Source organism: Schistocerca americana, chromosome 2 (assembly GCF_021461395.2).
Source record: "Schistocerca americana isolate TAMUIC-IGC-003095 chromosome 2, iqSchAmer2.1, whole genome shotgun sequence".
NCBI lineage: Eukaryota > Metazoa > Arthropoda > Insecta > Orthoptera > Acrididae > Schistocerca > Schistocerca americana.
In genome coordinates, this window is record NC_060120.1 from 611,496,248 (window position 1) to 611,504,483 (window position 8,236).

Consider the following 8,236-nt stretch of genomic DNA (forward strand, 5'->3'; position numbering starts at 1 on the left):
TACAATTGTGCCATTTTCGCCTTTTCCATTTTCTTGTGTTACAACACATTCCCAATTGAACAATATTAAAAAAAATGGCCCTGAGCACTATGGGATTTAACATCTGAGGTCCTCAGTCCCCTAGAACTTAGAACTACCTAAACCTAACTAACCTAAGCACATCACACACATCCATGCCCGAGGCAGGATTCGTACCTGTGACCGTAGCAGTCACGCGGTTCCGGACTGAAGCACCTAGAACCGCACGGCCATCGCGGCCGGCTGAACAATATTATCAACTTTGGGATACGAAGTGGTTACTTAAAGCTGTAGATAAGTTGTTTAATGTCTGCACTTCCTTACATGTAACCAAAAGTAGGCTTCCAATGTGACTGGAAACTAATTCTTTGTGATAGTTCCAATTTAAGTTGTTGGTAATTGTAATACTTAGCTATTTAATTGATTCGACAACTTTTAAATTTGCCTCATTTGTCGTATAACCGAAATTTAACGAATTTTGCTTAGTACTAACGTTGAAGACCTTAGACTTTTTATTGGTCAGCTTCAAATGGAACTTCTCACACCATTCAGCTTTCTTTTGTCTTAATCATTTCATAATTCGTTTTGACCTTCTAATGACTTTAGCAGAGGTAAACGATGACATCATCCCCAACTGGTGACCCCGTCTGTTCCGTTTCCGGCCCGCTGAGACATTCGGCTGAAGACAACCAAGTTCTACTACATCGCGCTCAACTCTCAGCGACGTGGAGTGAAAGGTGTAAGAAAAACAACAAAGAGCATAATCCATTTGACATCCACTGCTGTATACGAAACGGTTACGTAAGGCAGTGGGGACGATGTTTATTGTGCACACTTCCTTACATGTCATCAAAAGTAAGCTCCCAATGTGACTGGAAAATTATTCTATGTGACAGTTCCAGTTTAAGTTGCTGGTAATTGTAATCCCTAGTTATGTAATTCATCGGAAAACCTTTAAATTTGTGTGAATTGTTGTATAACCGAAATTTAGCGAAATTTCTTTAGTACTAACGCTGAGGACTTCACGCTTTTTATTGTTCAGTTTCAGTTGCCAGTCTTCTTGCCATGAGATATTTTGTCTACATCATTTTGTAATTCGTTTCGACTAACTAATGACTTTATTTGTCGGTAAACGATGCCATCATTCCCATTTGATCACTCCTTCTGCCCCGTTTCCGGGTTACTGAGATATTTGGCTCAAGACAACTATGTTCTGCTACATCGCGGTCAACTCTCAGGAACGGAGAACGAAAGGGATAAAAATAAAAGCAAATAGCATAATCCACTTTACATCCACTGCTGTATAGTGGCCTTGTCTAGACTTAACCGTGTATTATGGTTTTCAGCGAGACTGGGTGTCTGTCCTATGAATAATCAAGCGCACGTTTGCTCTGGTGTTTTGACAGAATTTTTTCAGTTTGGTTTTTGCGTTTGTGTTTATTGAGTCAGCCCAAACTAGTACTGCACGTCACGTATTTCACGGCGTTTGAAGTTTAGATTCATGTTATTAGCAAAATGTTTCTTAAAGTCACTTTTATATGTGCATTTGATAGAAAGCTTCAGCCTGGAGCAGTATTCGATTTAACGCTACGTGTTAACAAGAACAACAAAATGGGAAGTATAATCATTTCTCCAGCAGTCACTCAGTAGTGACGCTGCATGGGAGTAGAACAGGCAGCTTTCCAGAGGTCGGTAAATGACGCTGGAGTAGTCACGCGACGAAGACGAGCAGAAAAAGCTGTTTACACGTATGAAAAGCAGTAGATGAGATGTCGATAATCCGAATATACACTAACTTGTAACCGCTCTATCGAATGCCTGTCTCACCCACCATTTCATTTCCATTACAGTCATAATTACGCCCTGTCCGATCTGGTTGTACTGATTCCTTTCCTATAAATTCCCAACATGAATCTCACAAGATGTATCTCTACGTTGCTTTCGGAGCGACTAACAGCTTTTGATTGGTTTCGGTCGTAAAGCACACGTCTCGTTTCTATTGTTGAAAAGTGACACTAAGCTACAGATTGCTCTAAACTTTAGTTCTCGAACATTAAACATCGACCCCACAGCTACAAGTAACATTTCCGTATCCCGGAACTGATAAGATCGTGAGACGGGGAGGAGGTGGTTTACAAGAAATTAAGAAAGAAGGCAATGGTAAAACCTTATCTTGTTGGATACCGATATTCATTATAGCTATAGTACCAAAAAAGAACCAAATTGAAGAATATTTAAGTAAATCCAAATTCCAGAGAAAAGTAACTAAATTTTTTTTCTTGATTCTACATCGTAGTGGGAACGTAGCCCTTAATTATGAAGACAATAAATGAAATAGCCTTAGACTTCAAGGAAAGTTTTATAACATTTTTATTCCATGACAAATTGCAAGATTCCATGTTTCATGTTCAGATGTACCTTAGTACACATCTAATCGATTTTAAGCACTAAATTCCCAAGTAACAGGAGGCTGTCTACCGAATTCGACGTGTACGCACTCTAAGTTCACAGCATCATCTAGGGGTCCTTTTTTTTTGTTGTGAACGTAGCATGTACACCTGGAGTTCGGTTGACAGCCTGCTGTGATTTGTAAAATTAATACTTAACATCGATCAGGTAGTAATGTACGTCTGAAGATGGGACATGAACTCTAGCAATCTAGAAACTGAATCAAAGAATTAAAAAGTTATAAAACCATCCTTGCAACCAGAGGTTATTTTATTTATTGTTATTAACTAAAAATAGTTTCAGATGTTCTCAACTAGTTTAAAATACCTTGCGCTACCGTACCAGCGCTTTACGTCGCAAAAGATGATAGATTAATCAACTAGTAAATCACGACATGAAATCATTAAAACGTCATGTCTATAGAAACCGATGAGAAAAAAGCACATAAATAAATGTTCCAAAGATAGAATCTAGTGCAGTATTAAGAATAATATCAGCTGCAAAGAAATAACAGATTCTTGATAGTCTTGACAACATCCATACAAAAATCTACATATTTGGTTTCATTGTATGCAGGCTAACCACAGACGTAATAGTTCGTAACTGAAGTCTAATAAATTGATTTCTACCCTACATATACTCAAAATTACGACCATTTGTACGAACGTAATATGATGAGACCACTATTTTGCCCAGTACACTAACACTTGCAAAAACAATAACAATAAGTTTATAGAAATCAGTTATCCACAGAGACATGATTATCATTGATTGCTTCGTGGTACCTCCAAGAATAAACGGGCAAGGAGTAGAATTATACTGACGATTTCTTCGCTTCACCATTCCTTGAAAAATAGTTATCTCGGCACTGAAACCCGATATAGACAACGCTTATGGCTATTCAGTGTTGTTCAAGTGTATAATCACGAAGTAAAGCTAATTTTTAGGTGTGAATGAGAGGAGCTTTGCGAACTGCGTAGTAATTCGGTGTATATAGCTGTTGATATAAACATACTCTTATCTTCTCATAACTATCTGGAGAAATTCGTGAAAAATTTTCTCAAGTGGTATTGTTGACTTTTAGTTGCCTCCATTTCTCGCCATCAACACGGTCATCCTGTAATGTGGTTAATTGTATTTTATTTACTAGTTATACGCACAGTGCACCCTTTGATCTCCACTACGTGAAGTAAACTGCAGAAATACATCTGATATTCCTGTCTACGCTAGTTATGTATAAAACTTGTAAAGAAAAGTCAGAGAGAGGATATGTCAGAATCGATCATTCCGCAGATCTACCACACCCCCTTTTTACATTTCTTTGTTCTTTTGGACAATTGTTTTACAAGTAAACGAGAGGTAAAATGCTTTGTATTGCAGTGGGATTCTGAAATTTTAGAAGAAGGTGCGATTAGAAGATACTAGAAAAAGGACAATTCAATCCGCGTGCACATAAAAGCATGTTATGAACTATCTTATGAAAATATACTGAAATACGTTAATACCATTCAGCATTATTTATTTGTAAAAAAGAAACGTTGTTGACTGCCTTGACCAGTCAGAAAGTGGACCAGTGTGTACTGTTACGGATGAAAATTGGTGAAATATTATAAATAACTGAAAGAAAAGCACAAATAAATATTCTATGAAACGGAAAATCAGGAGAAATAAATACAGACGTAAAATATTGTTGAACAGATGAAGACGCTGGGACTGCAATGGATTCAGTATAATCTAGGATGACAGAGAGAGAGCAGAAAACTTTAATTTCAGTGCAAAGAACGTGTAATGAAATTATAATAAGAGGAATACATAGGATGGGATGAAAGGATAATGCCTGAAACTATGTGTCAAAACTAAATACCACGGAGGAACGACATACAAGGTAGATTCTAGTGGAAGAGAGTTCTTGTTCAGACGACGTTCAATGTAAGTGACGTGAAGCAGAGAACGGGAAAAGAAGCGACGCGAAATGTGCAACACAGACAGCACTACACATCAATCGGCGCTGGTAAGGGAAATGTACTACGAATAAAGGGAATACAATTTACGGCCTCATTAAGCGCATACTAGCTCCATGAAGAGAACTTGTGGGTACACGAAAGTGCAGCCGCCGCACAAAGTGATAAAGCTTGTTATAACTTACACTCTGCTGCCGTTTTCTCGAGCAAAAAGAAGGCAACAGCAGCAGCTGACCTGGTATCCGGGACAGGGCTATACGTCACTTTGCTCTGCCAGCACTGTTCTTTGCTAAAGAGCAACGACTTTCATTTCACACATTTGTTACACCCAGTATTTCATACTGCAGCGTTTAAGACTTTAGACCTGCAGTTCGTCATTAACAACGCTGTATTTATTTGGTAACGGAGTAATATAGCTCCGTAATATTATTAGTCCATATGAGAACATGAATCTGACTGAGGAGAATTTGCAATCTCTGCTGCCAGCAGCATTCCGAGAATGTGTCTTGTAGAATAACCACGAAATAGCAATAAAATGTGTGCAGAAATATTGTACGAGTTAATACGTATCCTTTAGATCAGTCAGCAACACATGTGTAAGACAATTATGTCAGAGAAGCTAGAGCACAAGGTCGTTTTCTTGGGAATTACAGAGAGATTAAAACTTTGTGCTTGACCGAGACACATACGCTGACTCTTTTCCGCCGCAGTGCTTTCGTCGACTGAAATATCCAGACATGTCACATAGACCGTCACAAACCTTTAATCTTTCATTATTTTCCTTCTTCTTTTCAGCGCAAGTTGCCTGAAATGGCCACGTTGAGGGAAAGGATATTGTGGAAAATCTTTAAACAACAAAAGGCATGAGTGCAAAGTAGAAACCCACTGCTGCGCACAGTCAGAATACATAATATTATAAACAATTTGTTTATATGAGTTAAGAGCCTAGATGTTTTTTTACGCAAAACTGCCTTGTTGGTTGCTATTAATACCTGTTTAATTTCATAGGAAATATTATTTCAGTGGGTGACTGTCGATACCAAGTATTTACACTTCTCATATCTGTCCAAAGTATATTTTCCCAAAGTTACTGTGGCTTGCACGTTCTCCTTGCGTGGTTCCATAGCAGCCATATATTTTGGTTTCTGCTTGTTGATATTCAATCCTGTTTTCCTGCTAGTCTGCTGAAGTACGATGAAAGTCTCCTTCATGCCTTACGAGTTCTCGAAACAATCTGCGTCATCTACATGCGTGAGTACCTGCACACATTTCTAGAAGATCTTTTCCCTGCCTAGCTGGTTTGCGCCCCTCATCATCTTTTATAACGTAAAATCAAAAGCGAAACACGCAACCACGTCTCCTTGCCTTACACTATCTTGTATATCTAGTTGATAAGACACCATCCTTCCCGTTCTAGTACAAACCTGTGCCACATTCGCTGTCATATACAAAATTATTTTTCAGGATTTCCAAGTTCAGTCGAATCACGGTACTGTTGCTATCAGTCTATGCTTCCGATTACTGTTCTGAGTCAACGAACAGGCAATGTGTGCCAATCTCGAATTAAACTTTTTCTAAAATTTGCTTTGTGGTGAAGTGTGTTCTGTAGTTGATTTCCCAGGGATATATCCACGTTGGTATGAGGCAGTCTGTCTCTGGCCAATACAATAAACAGTATGTTAAGCGGACATACTGGCTCCTAGTGCCTCGCATTGACTTTTTAATTTCATCCGTGCATGTTTATTCCCGGAATATATTTACGGCAGCGATTATTTTGGTCTAAAAATTTGAGTTTCTTTGTTGTTGTGTGTTTCAGAACTTAATGCTACGTCGACGGCAATCGCACCGACACACACAAACGCACATAGACTCAGAGAGATATGACTGTGACAGAATTTGCACCAAAACGAAGTGAGAGTTTGCCGTTTCTGTCGAGACCGTTCACATCTTCTTTCCTCCATGATTTTCTCGATAAAAGCAGTAAGTGGGAAGTGTCTACTGCACTGCTTCACCTAGTGGAGATTGTTCTGAGTAGGGTCTTCGTCTCTTCATCTCTTTTCAACGTATCACTGATGTTTATATACTTGTATGAGCTGCCTTTTATGTGGCCTTTCGTTTACTTCAATACCAGTAACCGAACGATAGATAATGTTCAAGCTGACACGACCTAACAGAATTCTTTACCATTTGTTTGCAGTTGCACCAGTTCCCACATCTACGTCAAACTGTCTGAATGGAAGTATTATGTCAGTCTGACTGCCCTAGGCTGAGTTTAAATATCTCTTTATTTTGTTTTTATTTCTGCGTAATTTCTTGCGTGATTTCATTTTCAAGTGTTGGGTAGAATTACTCATGAAAATGGAAATACTTGGGTGAAAAAAAAAAAAAAAAAAAAAAAAGTGGTTCAAATGGCTCTGAGCACTATGGGACTCAACATCTGAGGCCATCAGTCCCCTAGAACTTAGAACTACTTAAACCTAACTAACCTACGGACATCATACACATCCATGCCCGAGGCAGGATTCGAACCTGCGACCGTAGCAGTCATGCGGTTCCGAACTGAAGTGGTGAAAGGCAAAGCACTCGTCAAATAAGACAGTGAAATCGTGAAAACAGTATAACGTGTAGGCCGGACTTCACAACATGTCACCAAGTTTATCTAAAAGAACAGCGAGCAGTTAGCTGCGATATGTTACTATACACATTGAAGTAGTTCCTTACGCTCCTAAATTGTACAGATACACTTGGTGTCATGTCTATAATTGTGATTTCCAATGGATAAACTGTGTTTTCGTCGAAAGGACGAACCTCATCGATTGTTTGCGTGCTGCTGCTGGGAGTATCTTTGGAAACTGGCTGAAGGGCAGTGAAGCCACGAATGGGAGACAAGGTGTTGGGCGTCTACACTACACCTAGTCACAGACCGTGGGAGTCAGAGTTCTTCCACTTTGTAAACAAGGTTAGGTGAAGATCTTTGGCATATCTGGCGGTGCAAGGCTGGTGCAAGCACAAGTTTTTCGGAGCACACCATTCAGCGTATACTGTTGAACACGGGCACTGCAGCAGACGACCAATACGTGTTCTTATGTTGATCCATTCTGTCACCAATTACATCTGCAGTGGGCATGGGATAAGCGAGATCTGACCTTATATCCATGAAAATGTATTGCCTGGTTTTATGAAACACATTTCTTGTCACACCAGCTCGACGGTCTTGTACGGATACACCTTCATTCATGCGAGCAGCTGCTAGCAATATGCGCCGTGCCATGCCCGCAGACCGATGGAGGCAGTATCATGCAGTGGGTGTTATTCAGTTCGGCTCTGGTGGCACCTGTATTACTAATCGAAAGTGTCATGGCAGCAGTGCACTAGGTGAACATACACTCCTGGAAATTGAAATAAGAACACCGTGAATTCATTGTCCCAGGAAGGGGAAACTTTATTGACACATTCCTGGGGTCAGATACATCACATGATCACACTGACAGAACCACAGGCACATAGACACAGGCAACAGAGCATTCACAATGTCGGCACTAGTACAGTGTATATCCACCTTTCGCAGCAATGCAGGCTGCTATTCTCCCATGGAGACGATCGTAGAGATGCTGGATGTAGTCCTGTGGAACGGCTTGCCATGCCATTTCCACCTGGCGCCTCAGTTGGACCAGCGTTCGTGCTGGACGTGCAGACCGCGTGAGACGACGCTTCATCCAGTCCCAAACATGCTCAATGGGGGACACATCCGGAGATCTTTCTGGCCAGGGTAGTTGACTTACACCTTCTAGAGCACGTTGGGTGGCACG